The sequence below is a fragment of the Triturus cristatus genome, chromosome 6 (assembly GCF_964204655.1).
Source record: "Triturus cristatus chromosome 6, aTriCri1.1, whole genome shotgun sequence".
NCBI classification, from domain to species: domain Eukaryota; kingdom Metazoa; phylum Chordata; class Amphibia; order Caudata; family Salamandridae; genus Triturus; species Triturus cristatus.
In genome coordinates, this window is record NC_140589.1 from 1817634131 (window position 1) to 1817648105 (window position 13975).

Here is a 13975-nt window from a genome sequence, read left to right on the forward strand (position 1 = left end):
AGCGGCCATCTTAGATTCTGGTCTGCCTTCATTTTGCTTTCCTGTACAGTGTTGGTTGCGGGGGAGCAGGACTTTAGTTCTAACTGTAAGGTTCGTTTTTGAATATGGCCTGCTGGCCCTGACAGCGGCCTCCTCCGTTGTGTGGAACGGCATACTTGTGCAAAGTGATGGAGTTTGTTGCACGCTGTTATAGCAGGTTCTGGTTTTGGAGGATGTTTTGCTTTTCTCTGACTTCTTGGCGGTATTGCTAGATGCCACGGCGTTCACGGATTCCGTTTTTACTTGGCGTTGTAACACTGCCTCCATGTGCGCTGCTCGCACCTTTGATAATTCCTTGGATCGTTTCATCGTCAACATATCCACCATGGACATCCCAGGGACCTGAAGTATCTGTTCTCCCAATTTAGCAGATGCGCAGCCCTGTATGAACTGCGCCCATATCTCATCATTAGCATCGGGAAGCGTGCATGTACACGCTAGGTCTCGGAGTCTGGTATAAAACGCGTCGACAGACTCTTCTGGGAGTTGCCTCGTTTGCCTCAATAGGAAACGTTCGTAATCTGGGTTGGCAAGTGGCTCAAAGTGTGCTGTCAGGGCTGCCTTCAGCGTGTCGTAGGTATGAGGAGGACCTGCCTCGGTCACTGATCTTCCGAGCTTATGGATGGCACCACCACCAAGATGCAGTAGCATAGGACGATGCCGCTCAGCCTGCAAAATGTTTCTCCAATCGGTCTAGCCAATCTTTCGACTTGGCCGCTTGACGACAGCAGGCCTTCCAGCAAAAAATGCTCAATGGGCTGTACTGTGGCCATCGTGGGTGTAGTATTTGTAGAGTCCGGGGTCAGCAGGAAATACTATTCCTCCTAGGCTTCTTTGCTGGGCACCACACATAAGTGAGTGTCTCTCTAGGATTCCCTGGAAGTTTACTTCTACTTCTATCCTCCCACTGGGGCAATCTCTGCTGTGGCAGGATTCAGATAAAATACCCAGTTGGGGTGCACGATGTCACCTTCTCCCCAAAAATGCCGACCCCTCAGGCAGTGGATGTAAGTAGGGGCACACTGGTGGCTTCAGGCATTGGAACACACACAGCCTGGAGTAAATAGCAGGTAGCAGGCAGGCCACGTGCTCCGCGCATTGGAAAAAAGGCATGTGGCACGGGTAATATACGCCTGCATGCACCCTTGTATGCTGGAGATAGGAAGACACTGAGGGACCTCACCGCAGCGGCCGGCCGGGTAAATGCAGGCCCGGTGTACAGAGAGGGGCAGGCTCACCTCACCGGGCGACCGCAAATGGTCCCCCACTGGCCGCTCCATGCAGGATATGGACGGGCAGCAGGAATCACTCAGGGCAAACAGCAGGATACATCGGGCACCCAGCACGGTGCCGCAGGTACTTTCGGGGAACGAAAACACCCCCTCGTCGCCAGGGCTGGACTGGGAACCACAACCGGCCTTGGCAAAGTGCTTGGCCGCCACCCCCTCCCCCCTCCTCCGGAAAGGGGGGGGTGCGGGGGTGCGGCCGAGCTCTATGCCTGGGCCGGTTTTTGGCCGATTTTGTTACAGGGCCGTTTAATGGCCCTGTAACAAAAACGGCCCCCAGGGGCCGAAAAGCGGCCCCACCCGTGCGGCGCACCGGGGGATTGCCAGGTGCCCGCTACAGCCAGTCCGGCCCTGCTCATCGCGAGTTGTTGCGTGCATGCGGTGTTATGGGGACATATGGCACGCAGTAGCTTGCAGGAGTAAAACACCACACCAGTGATTTAGTTGGGGCTAGTCCCGAATGGCCACATCCGGTTCTGGGTCTCCTTTTATTACTGTACTGGCATCCGGCCCCTCCTTTGCACGGGCTCTCTGGGGGATGCCCATCTGGGGTCAACGCAGGCAGGCAGGGGAAAGCACAACATAACAGCCATCTGTTGCATTCATTAAGTGGCTTTTGGTGAGGGTGCCGAATTTACTCTCAGCCTGTGTGCTGTCTCGCCTATTTAGGTCCCTGACACCTTTTCTTAGTACATTAAGCACCAGAAATAACATTTTAGGTCATGTGTATTTCAGATGAAGCAACTTCCGTATAGCACATGCTCATCTCGCTTGTATTTCTACAGCAGAGAGTTTTAAGGAAGATAGGCCATGGAAATACCAGCGTAGTTTATTCAAACAACGGCAGCTCAGACTTGACTTTTTTTTTTCATTCGTATAAGTGGTGATGCTGAGTTCCCTGTACCTTGCCGCACGCAGCTTATTTTATCTCATTTGGCAACCTGCTTTTTTTCAGAAAACAGACAATTGGTCTTGCTTTAGGTGGCCAGGAAGATAGATTATAAGTCCAAAATGGCTTTAGTTGGTTGCAGGGTATGAATTTCGATATTGCTCACTAACCTATCCCTAATTTAAAAAGACTGAAATACATACTTTGATTCCCAATCCCCCAAAGAAATACGCTGACATGAAGCTGTTGAATTTTCCATGGGCTTGTGTATCCAAAAACATACATGCCAGCATCTAGATTAAGTAGAAACCATGTGAAAACACTAGGAACCCGCAATTTGTATAAAGGTGTGATGTGAATGACCAGGGCTGTATCCTGTTGAAAGTGGGTGGGTGTGTATGTGGCTATGCCATAGCTCTCAGGGTCTGCCATTTAGTGCTCCTGTTAATTGTTTTGTGCGTCTGCTTTCTTGGCAAATAGGAGCTGTGCATGATGGACATGCGAGGTATTAACTGGTTGTGATTGTTTACAATGACAGCTCGAGACTTTCAGTGGTTGTACACGCTTGAACAAGAACTCTGTTTTAAATTCAGGATTTCTCGATGATTTCTTTTTATGGTGTACTATACAGACGGATAGATGGTAATGTTCTGCCTTCTTTAGTGGGGGGAATGAGAGCGAGGGTCCTTTATGAAGAAAGCGAGAGCGGAATGCACACACCGGCACGCACACGCGCGCGTCGCTGTCAGGGACCCAAGGAGGAAGACGAGGGTGGGAAGAGGAAGAGGCCCGCTCTGGACGGACACCGTTACAGGGTGAAACAATGGTCTAGCCATTCGCGAGTCAAATCAGGCCCCGCCCGCTCCCCGCGTCAATGTGAAATCGCGCCCCGTGGCAGGTTTTAAGTTGGGGGATTAATTCCCCTTCAATCTTGAGGGTCCCTGGGGGCCAACTAGCCCACCAGGTACCTCCAGTAAGCGCCACAGGGCTCTGTCCCAGAGAGGTGGTTGGAGGCCAGGCCCCTTTTTACACCTCTCTGCAACGCAGCTCTGTGGCGCTTACTGGTGGGCTAGTTGAACCCCAGGGACCCTCAGGATTCAAGGGAACTTAATCGCCCAACTTAAAATGCCGCATGAGGCGCGTTTGCACACTTGTCACATCAGGCCTGCCCCTCACTTCACCACTGTGCAAACAGGCCCTCTCGGGCATTGTAAGTACCTCCACCAGGTACTTTCAGTGTTCCGAAATGAACGTCGGCGTTTTGTTCTGTTAGCTCAATTTTATCTTTTCATATTGCAATATTGGCGTTTTGTTCTGTTAGCTCAATTTTATCTTTTTCCCATTGCAATATTGTTGAATTGTCTTGGTGTGTATATATGTATTGTTGTCTATCACTGTCTAGTGTTTGAATTTGTTTTGTTCTGTTGTCATATGTACATTCATTTTATGAGTGTTTCATTATGTTCTGTGTTGTATTTTTATGTCTAATGGGCTCTCCTTTTCAGTTTATCTATGATGTGTGATCATTTAAATTAATGTTATTGTCTATATTAAACATGGAGTAATTAACTTATATATAAGATTAATTAAAACATTTTGTATATTTTTTGATAATAAAAATCATAAATTAAATTGTCTGTGGGACAACTATTTGTTCATCCTGGATGTATTGCCATTTATATAATTAATAAGGAGGAAGTTGTGGTTGTTGTCTGATGATATTTTCCCTGCTCTCTTTCCCCACATTGAGACTCCAGGGACCCTCTTCTGTTTCTATGAACCTCCACCAGGTACCTCCAGTAAGCGCCACAGAGCTGCATTGTAGAGAGGCGTGGCCTTGGACCACCTCTCTGCAATGCAGCTGTATGGTGCTTACTGGTGGGCTAGTTGGCCCCCAGGGACCCTCAGGATTCAAGGGGACAAAATCCCCCAACTTAGAACGTGCCAGGGGGTGCTTTTGCAGAGTGGTGGAGAAAAGGGGTGTGGCCTTTGTACACCTCTCAGCAATCCCACTGTGTGGGGCTTACTGGAGGTAAGAGGTAGTCTAGTTGGCCCCTAAAGGACCCACAGCAGCGAAGGGGACTTCAATCCCCATCCAAGAGTGCCCCAGGGAGCATGTTTGTAGAGTGGTGGGCAAAGGGTGTGTGGCCTGCTCTTCGAACTTAGCGATGCTGCTGTGTGGGACTTACTGGAGGTAATAGGAGGGGTAGTTGGCCCCCAAGGATGTGCTTGGGGGCCAACTACCCCTCTTATTACCTCCTGTAAGTCCCGCACAGTGGGATTGCTAAGACGTCTTCGGAGGCCATGCCCCCCTTTCTCCACCATTCTGAAAACGTGCCTCCTGGCAGACTACGGGATGGGGGATGAAGTCAAATTTACTCCTGAGGGACTTTGGTGGCCAAGAAGCCCTACTGGTACCTCCTGTATACTCTACGCACCAGAATTCCTGAGCGCTGGTCGGAGGCCCAGCACCCTTTCTCTACCACTCTGCAAATGCGACTACTAGTTAAAGAAGTGTTTGCAAAGTAATAGGTTTCGCATTTCGAGAATAAGAGCTATTGACGTTGTAAATGCAAAAGTTTCTTACTAATGTTTTTGGTATTGGAGTGGATGTACGTTGTGTGTAGTGGAATTATGTGGTGTGTTGTGCAGTGAAGTTATGTGGATACAAAGTATGTGGTATTTAGTGTATAGGAATTATGTATAGTGGGAATATGTGTCATGGAGAGGAATTATGTGGTATGGTAGTCTGTGTTGTGGAGTGGTAACCTCAGGTTTAGTCTTCCTCGTTTCCATAGAAGCTCAACTATGAACTCAATGAGACAAAAAAATGAGGAAGCACTGAGGAGCACTTGTGGACCTAGTCAGAGGTATGAGCAGGGCCACTGGAATTATATGACTGTTTGGCTGCAACGACTTTCGCACAATTATACATTTTCTGCATTAGCCACAAAATTCATCATCTGCACCCTAATCTGCCAATTTGAACCAAAAAAAGCCTTGTTTCAAGCTGAAATGGGTCAAACGTTACCAAAAATGCAGCGACAAGTGTTACAGCGTGGTAGAAGGCCCTTTACAAACCTAGAATGGTCATGTGTTACTTATTGCTAAGTGTGGGTGTTAAATTGGTACTAATGGTGTGCAAGCCACTCTTGCTTTCTTCTGCGTCTCTCTTGGCTCTTTCTGCATTTCTGTTGCATCTTTCTGCATGTTTCTTTCTTTTTCTGCACTTCTCTTGACCTCATTCTGCAAATCTCATGTACTTTCTTCACCTCTCTTCCCTCTTTCTGCACGTCTGTTGTCTCTTTCTACACCTCATTTGCTTCTTTTTGCACCCTTGTTGTCTATTTCTGCACTTACCTTCCCTCTTTCTGTACCTTTCCTGCCTGTTTTTGCATCTCAATTGCTTCTTTCTGCACTTTTCTTGCTTCTATCTACACCTCTGTAGCTACTTTCAGCAATGCTCTTGCATCTTTGTGTACTTCTCTTGCCTGTTTCTGCACTTCTCTTGCTTCTTTCTGCACCCCTGTTGCTTCATGCTGCACTTTCCATGCTTTTTTCTACACCTGTCTTGCTTCTTTCTGCATCCCTGTTGTCTCTTTACGTACTTCTTTTGCCTCTTTCTGCACCTTTCTTGCCTTTTTCTGCACCCCTCTTCCCTTTTTCTGCACGTTTGTTGCCTCTTTCTGCACGTCATTTGCTTCTTTCTGCACCCCTTTTGTCTCTTTCTGCACTCGTCTTCCCTCTTTCTGTACCTTTCCTGCTTTTTTTGCATCTCACTTGCCTCTTTCTGCACTTTTCTTGCTTCTTTCTACACATATGTTGCTTCTTTCAGCGATTATCTTGCATCTTTGTGCACTTCTCTTACCTGTTTCTGCACCTCTCTTGCCTCTTTTTGCAACTCTGTTGGCTCTTTCCGCACCTCACTTGTAGCTTTCTACATTTCTCTTGCCTCTTACTGCACCCCTGTTGCCTCATTCTGCACTTTCCATGCTTCTTTCTGCACCCCTGTTTTCTCTTTATGTACCTCATTTGCCTTTTTCTGCACTTTTCTTGTGTTTTTCTGCAGCTCTCTTCCCTCTTTCTGCGCGTCTGTTGCCTCCTTCTGCACCTCATTTGCTTCTTTCTGCACCCCTCTTGTCTCTTTCTGCAGTCGTCTTCCCTCCTTCTGTACCTTTCCTTTCTGTTTTTGCATCTCACTTGCCTCTTTCTGCACTTTTCTTGCTTCTTTCTATACCTCTGTTGCTTCGTTCAGCAATTCTCTTGCCTCTTTGTGCACTTGTCTTGACTGTTTTTGCACTTCTCTTGCCTCTTTCTGAACCCCTGTTGCTTCATTCTCCACTTTCCATGCGTCTCTTTATGTACCTCTTTTGTCTCTTTCTCCACTTTTCTTGCAGCCAGGCAGGGAGGTGAGTGCTTGCGGGACCAGCATGTCCCTGTCCCAAGCCGGGCTGCCTGGGTGAGGCAGCTAGAGACCAGTCGAGGTCTCAGGCGTGCCCTTTGTAGAAAGTGGGCCAAGGCAGCTGCACCACCAGCCCGAGGGCAGCAGCTGCTGGCTCATGGGAAAATGGGAGACCCAGGGAGGTCTTCCCCCTTTCCAGCTGCCGTGTAAGTGCCCCCCTTCACATCTGCACCTACCTGGGGCATTGCTGTGTCTTTTGATGCTTGAGGTGAACTTTGACAGAGGCCCCCACTCCTCCACCGGAAACAGGAGAGTGTTGGAAGTCCCAGTCGGGAGCAGTAATTATCGCATTTCCCGTAAGAGAGGCCTGGAGGCTTCCCACCCTGTGGAGGAAACTTACCAGATGACGGGCAAGAGGAGTGTGGGGAAGCTGCAACCTAGGCCTTTCGGTAATGGTAACTGTACACACCACCTGCTGAAGGGCACAGCTGATAGTTTGTGGACATCTGGCAATTCCTAGGTGTTGTGCCCTGATGTAATGTTGCATATTGCAGGGATATTCACAGTGATGGTAATTTTCTAATGTGCGCACACTACTAGTGTTCACAATAGTGCATTGCTGATGCTATTTATGCATAACATTTCATACTAAGTGTAACCCTGCCTGTAGGATGGTTTAAGCCACGCCCTATTTACAACACTAAGTTAGCATAAACGAGATAATTGTTAGCAAGCCAGCATGTTGTTTCTGCTGCGCTGCACACAACACTGTTGTTATGTGTTATTCATTTTAGAAATGCTGACTCGACTTTGCCTTACAGGATAACAAGCTGTTGTTTCACATTCTTAACAGTGAAATGTGCCCTTGGTCTGTACATCATGCAAAGAACGAGTCTGGGTCACTAGAAGGTACAGAGTGTTGTGATTAGATTTATCGTACCACTTCTTAGACATATCATACATACAGCTGCCAATATCTGAAGGACAAGCGTCTTTAATATTGCAGAACAGTTTGGGTTTACATTCATTCGAACAGAAGAGCTGATGCATGAGAGAGCTAGCTGATCCTTTGATGTGATTCTACTAAGCTGATCTATACGGTATGGGGTCCCCCCTGTTAACCTAAGAGACCTTCTAATAGTCTAATAATAATGTATTAGATTCTAGAGAAAGGAGTGTGGCTGTATACCGCTGTCATTATTAGTATGATTGCTCCTTTCATTTTGTATGGTATTGTAACAATGCTTATGGTTCTGATCTGTACCGTTAGCCTGCTAGTGTTAGCCAAAATACTGCATCTTAGGACGCGAGGTTTATAAAATAAACTCTTTAAACTTTACCGTGTCTGTATTATTCTGTTGTGGACTAACAAATAGATACGAACAGGTATTTCGGATTCCCACCACTCCTGAGAAATATCTAAGTCGCTTGTTCTGGTTTGTCTATACATTGGGACCGCCTAGCTAGATCTAGGCTAACGAATGGGACACTAAGCTAGTCGGATAAGGGATTCTGGGTTCTGAGGGGAGTTTTCTGGTACACCACAATTCTCTTAGGTCCTGGTCTCCTGCGCATAGTTCTGTGCATAAGCAGAATCCCTGCAACATGGCGCACCTAACGTTTGGTCTTATGATCTGAGACGCTTTAGTAGTACTTGTGTTAGTCCACAACTACCCTCACTCTTGTTTCCGGATGACAGGAGTGACGGTTTGACCTACCTAGGTTTAAACTAAAGGTTCATTCAAGCTTGATAATTAAAAAGGTTACAACTTTTTGAGCCCAAGTGCTACTGTGAATATCGTTGTTGCTCTTTAGTGTGTCCTTATGGCGGTTAATATTCCCGCTCATAGTAGGGTTCCCCTGCGCACTCATTTGAGGGCGTATGGGGTACCTGATGACGGGATGGCCGTGGTCTTTGTGGTAAGTGCTGATGCCACCTACCCTTATGAGTTGTTTTACTCTTGGGTGACCTTTGCGGAGGTGGATACGGACGATAATTTGTTCCACGAATATACAGCCACGCCTGTGCCTGCGGTTTATGCCCCATGTAGGACGCTAGAAATACCTATTTCTGCTTGGCAGCATACAATTTGGTTTAACACTACACACAGCCCTGATTACAGTCCATAGGGCTTTAGTGCAGTATGTGTCATGCACAGTTCAGGTGGGAACACCTGTGGTTGCTGGGCACGGGTCGGATCACCATCACGCGGTGGTGATTAGCCCTGTTATGGTTAATGCGGTTGTCGGCAAGCGCCCCCTCAGTAAGGATGAATTTCCTTACTGGCTTGCCGAAAAATTTGATCAATTGGAAGCCGTGTTTCCAAACACTACTCCTGTGGATAAACACAGGATACTCACCATTACTTTGCCGAAGGACCTAGTCCCTGATCTTGTTGATTGTGACAATTGGGGCAAGGTCTTTGCTGCGACCTATTCGAAGTGCTACGGCACTCCGTCTATGTCTGTACTACCCTCCGTCATCAAGAAAGTCCAGGACAGTCATGGTGCGGAGGCAGCTGTTGAGTTGGGATTACGGCTTGTCGACAGTTTCGATGTGGTTTGTTCCATGGTAATGGGCAACCTCAAAGAAGATGCCATGCAGTTCCAAGTTGGTAATATGCTGGAACTTGTGGATGATGCCGATAAACCGAGGGAGTTTGCAAAAATTATTGCGAAAGCCTACAGGATGGTTGGGCGTAGTGCTTTGGGCGTGAAACCCACCATCAAAATTCCTGATGTAGTGCAGCAAACTAAGGTGAGTTCGTCTACAAAAGACGAAAAGCCCAACTTTCCTAAACAAAGTTGGAGAGCCAAAAAACAAGAAAAACAGCAACAGAAACAGGTGTCTCTTCCTGCCTCACCCGTACAGTCGTATAGTGAGCGCACTTATGATTTGCGCGATCGTACTCGTATTAAGTCGCCTGATAGGTGTCAGGTTTCTGAACAACGCTCTCCTCGTTCTTCACAGGAAACATCGGCTTCGCACACTGGTGGTGGAGAGCGTGGGAGAGGACAGGGTGCTCAAGGTCGAGACCAGCCCCGCCAGACTGACGTTAAAGGCAAGCAGGAAGACACTGCCAGACAACGTCCACCGTTTCAGAAAAAGAAAGTTGCTGCTATCTCAGCGAAGCGGTACAAAAGGGGGTGGTGATGGACGGAGCATTGATTGGTTCTGATGCTCTGTCCATCATCACCCCCTTTTGTACCGCTGTGTTCGCCATAAGTTGGCAGGGTATGCTCAGACGTGAGTCCCTTGCTCACTTTGCCACTGGATTCAAGCAAGCCTGGCTGAAGACGGCTGAAATGCCAGAAACCGGTCCTAGGAAGCTTGTTTCCGGTCCAGGGAAGGCATGGCTTGGCAGTTCGGGCTGGACTGTTCACATGAGGCACAGGGTCAGACTGATTTGCATATGGCCATGTCTGAACTGGGGTGGCAGAGTGGGCTAAAGAATGGTGATGGATCAAACCCAGATCTGTTGACTGGGTGTGAGTGTTTGATTGGTTCTGATGCTCTGTCCATCATCACCCCCTTTTGTACCGCTATCTCAGCGAGATATGCCTCAGATGGTGCGGACACAGCTTCGGAACCTGACATGGGCACTAACGCTGCTAGACAGCGCGGCGGAAGTTACAGTAGTGCGGGAAGCATTGCGTCCATTTCTGGAGGCGACAGCAACTGACATTTATGTGACAGTTGAAACTGCTGATACTCGCGTAGCTCCCCCAGAAAGATTATTTGAAATAGTCCTTAATATTGAGGGTGACATACAACGTAAAATTAAAGTGGTTTTTTGGGACAATCTTACGACCACCTATGATATTCTTTTGGCGGAGAAAGATTGGCCTCCGGCTTTCATTTTGGACGCTCCAAGGGGAGAGGAAGTCATTCTTCCTTCCTTTGGGCACGCAGTGCCCACGGATGAGTCTAATAGGTTGGCCGGGGAGTGGGCACAGGTGCTTGCACCTGCGTTATATCGTAATCAGGTTGGCTGGGATAAATGTTCTCCCAGTCATGAGATTCCATTGCGGTCCTATCCCCAGCCTCAACCCCAATACCCCATGCGTCGCGAGGCAAGGTCTCACGTCGCATCCATCCTTGAACAATTGGAATATCAAGGAGTGATTGAGACATGTGTGTCACCCATGAATAATCCTTTATTCACTGTGACGAAGCCTGACGGGTCGTACCGCCTAGTTTTGGATTACCGCCATTTAAACTCGCATTGCCGGACGTGTGCGGTACAAAATACTCATAGTTCGGTTCTCGTCGATAGTCTTGTGAGAAAACGTTTCAAAACCACGCTCGACTTATCAAATGGCTTTTATTGCCATAACATAGCCCCTCATAGTTATGAGTGGACAGCATTTACCTCGGGTGGAAAACAAAAATTGTTTAAGAGGCTCTCGATGGGCTATAAAAACAGCCCTGGAGTTTTTTCCGCTCGCGTGGTCTCTCTCTTGGAGATGGTAGACCCGGAGGCATACTCGTATGTTGATGACATCTATCTGACAGATGACGAGTTGCTTCCACACCTTGCTCGTGTGGATAACATAGTGACTATGTTTGCTGACTTCGGTTACAAGTTTAACTTTAAGAAGTCCCACATTGCTGAGTTCACAGTGTTGTTCTTGGGGTACGAACTCGATAATGAGGGTCGAGGCTTGGCACCGCACTTTCTTTAGAAATGCGCACGCCTTCGTATCCCTACGACACTGAAAAAACTAAAATCATTACTGGGCTTTCTGAATTTCGGTCGTTCCTACATTCCTGATTATGCCCAGCGTATCAAGACGTTATACGCCTTGGTACAACCAACTTTTACCAAATCTTGCTGGCTGCCTGAGCATTCCTCTGCATTGTACTCTTTGCAGACTGATCTTCTTACTGCTAAATATTTACAAACTCGTGATAACCGCACCAACCTGGTCCTTAGAATTGTTCCAGGCGCGGAGGGTTTCACGTACTTAACGTTCAATGAGGGCGACACAGTCCCCATTGCATACAAATCTCATCTGTACACTTTGGCTGAGCTGCGATTTTCCACTGTTGAAAAAGTATTGACAGCAGTACAGATGGCGATCCTGAAAGAACGAGCGCTGTCACAAGGAAAACGCATGCTGGTGGTAACACCATTTCCAGCACTGGAGGCAGTCACTAAAGCTAGTGTACCGGATTCAAAGGCTTTGCATCCAAGGTGGATACAATGGGCGACCTCCTTAGCTTCGCCTGACGTCGAATACATCTTTGATGCAGCGTTGCAGACTCAGGAGAGTTTAGAGTATGAATTCGTTCATCCTGCTCCTCTGTCATTGCGCCCTATCGAGGAATACCATTGTGTCATATACACTGACGGGTCGGCGCAGCCCGCAACTGGATCAAGGCACGCTTATTCAGCGGCTTGCGCGATTGTAGTCAGTACTTTCGTAATGAAGAGTTCCAATCCGATGCAGTGCATACACAGTCATTGGGTGATTGTACCGCGCAGTTAGCGGAGCTCCATGCTCTGGTGCTTGCACTTGAGTTTGCTGATCACAGGGTCACTACTCTTATAGTGAGTGATTCTTACTCTTGTGTTCAATCTTACAACGACAATTTGCTTTTTTGGATTATGAATGTTTTTCGTGATTCCAAAGGTAGCACAGTGAAGCATAAAACGCTTTGGGCTCGAGTGGCAGAACTTAAAGGGAGTCTGCCACTTGTGAATGTAATTCACACTCTTGGTCACCAACGAGTTGGTGTCCATGCTGTCGGTAACAGTTTGGCTGACGAGGCAGCAAAAACCGCAGTGGCGACATATTTAGTGGCAGCAGTTACAAGATCAAAATCTAAGATTGATGCTGACATCTTGGCAGCTATTGCAGCTTCTGAGACAGGGACAGGCTTCCCTAGAGGTTTCCCTTCTCAATACCATTATCACTTAAGTCCTGATAACGTCCCGTTAGTGAGGATTAACGACGTTGGTGATAGATTGATTCCCAACGCGGACTGCAGACCAAATTTGATAACGGCTGCCCACGAAGGTGTTGCGTCCGCGCATGCTGGAGTGTCAGCAACTGTGTCTCTTTTACAGCAACGTTACTGGTGGTACGGTTTGTATAAACAAGCGCGGGCTTATGTACTTAGTTGTGACATTTGCCAGCAGATTAAACCTTCTTCTGTTGCGCGTCCACCTCCAACGCAGCTGCATATATCTAATCAACCACTTGCGTGTGTTTATTTAGATCACTGCGGTCCTTTTACCTCTGATACTGCGTACAAGTACATCTTGGTTGCAGTGGATTCGTGCACACGTTTTCTGTGGGTGTGGCCACAAAGGAGTGCTGATGCCAGGACTGTCATCAAAGCATTGCGTGTCTTTATAGGGAGTTTTGCATGTGGTACCCTTCACTCTGATCAGGGCCCGGCGTTCGCCTCTAAGGCGTACAAAGAAGCAATGAGAAGTTTGGGGGTCCAAGTCAAATTTTGGTCTCCATACCGGCCTGAGGGCAATAGTGTTGTGGAACGAATGAACCGTAACCTAAAGCAATCGTTGACAGCCAAGGTGTTAGGTACAGGCCGGAACTGGCTTGCCCACTTGTATGACGTCCAACGTGCACTTAATAATCTCCCTAGAAGGTCTCTGGGTGGGAGGACCCCGTACATGATGCTCTTTGGAGTGAGAATGTTTGTTCCGGACCTTGACGGTCTAGACATGGCGGCGGCTGCCGCGCCTTTTGACCTAGATGACCACTGTGCTGTATTGCAGAATCTACAAGAAGCAAGAGACACTCTAGCAAAGGAACACGTGCCCTCTACATCCGAAGAAGCGCTCCTGATTCCTGTAGTCGGCTGGCTACCTCGAGTTGGTGACCTGGTCTGTGAGAAGGTGGAGAACAAGAAAGAGTTTGGCCCCTCTTATCGTGCACCAGTCCCGGTGCTTGGAGTATTGGGTACACGTACAGTTGTTTTACCCCCACTTCCTGGTCACAAGGGTAACAGGTACATTTCAATTGAGAATGTCAAGCTACACAGGGTGGCCGATTCTCCATAGTATGACCCCTTCGGTTTCCTGCCCATCGATGCTGAGAAACTCTGTTGTGGTGTCACCCTCTATCATCGTGCCTGAGGTTTCCATTGAGATGCTCACAGTTACTGATCCGCCTGTGCCACCTACTGCTGGTGGTTTGCCTGATGATCCTGAGTATGCTTATCCTGCAGAAGTACCTTCGCCCCTATTACATACAACATCACTTACCCAGTCTCATTCTTCCTTTGAAACTGAATCATTGACTTCCACTGCCCCTTCCAAAATTTCTATATTTTTTGCCTGGTTCAAGAGACATTTTTTGGTTGCACCTTGGACTTACATCTGGCTG

At 47.8% G+C, this 13975-nt stretch overlaps 1 pseudogene; it reads left to right on the forward strand.

The window, feature by feature from the left end:
* Positions 1-696: 696 nt before the first annotated feature.
* LOC146822084 (fucolectin-4 pseudogene) overlaps positions 697-13975 on the forward strand; it is a 252151-nt pseudogene continuing 238872 nt past the window's right edge.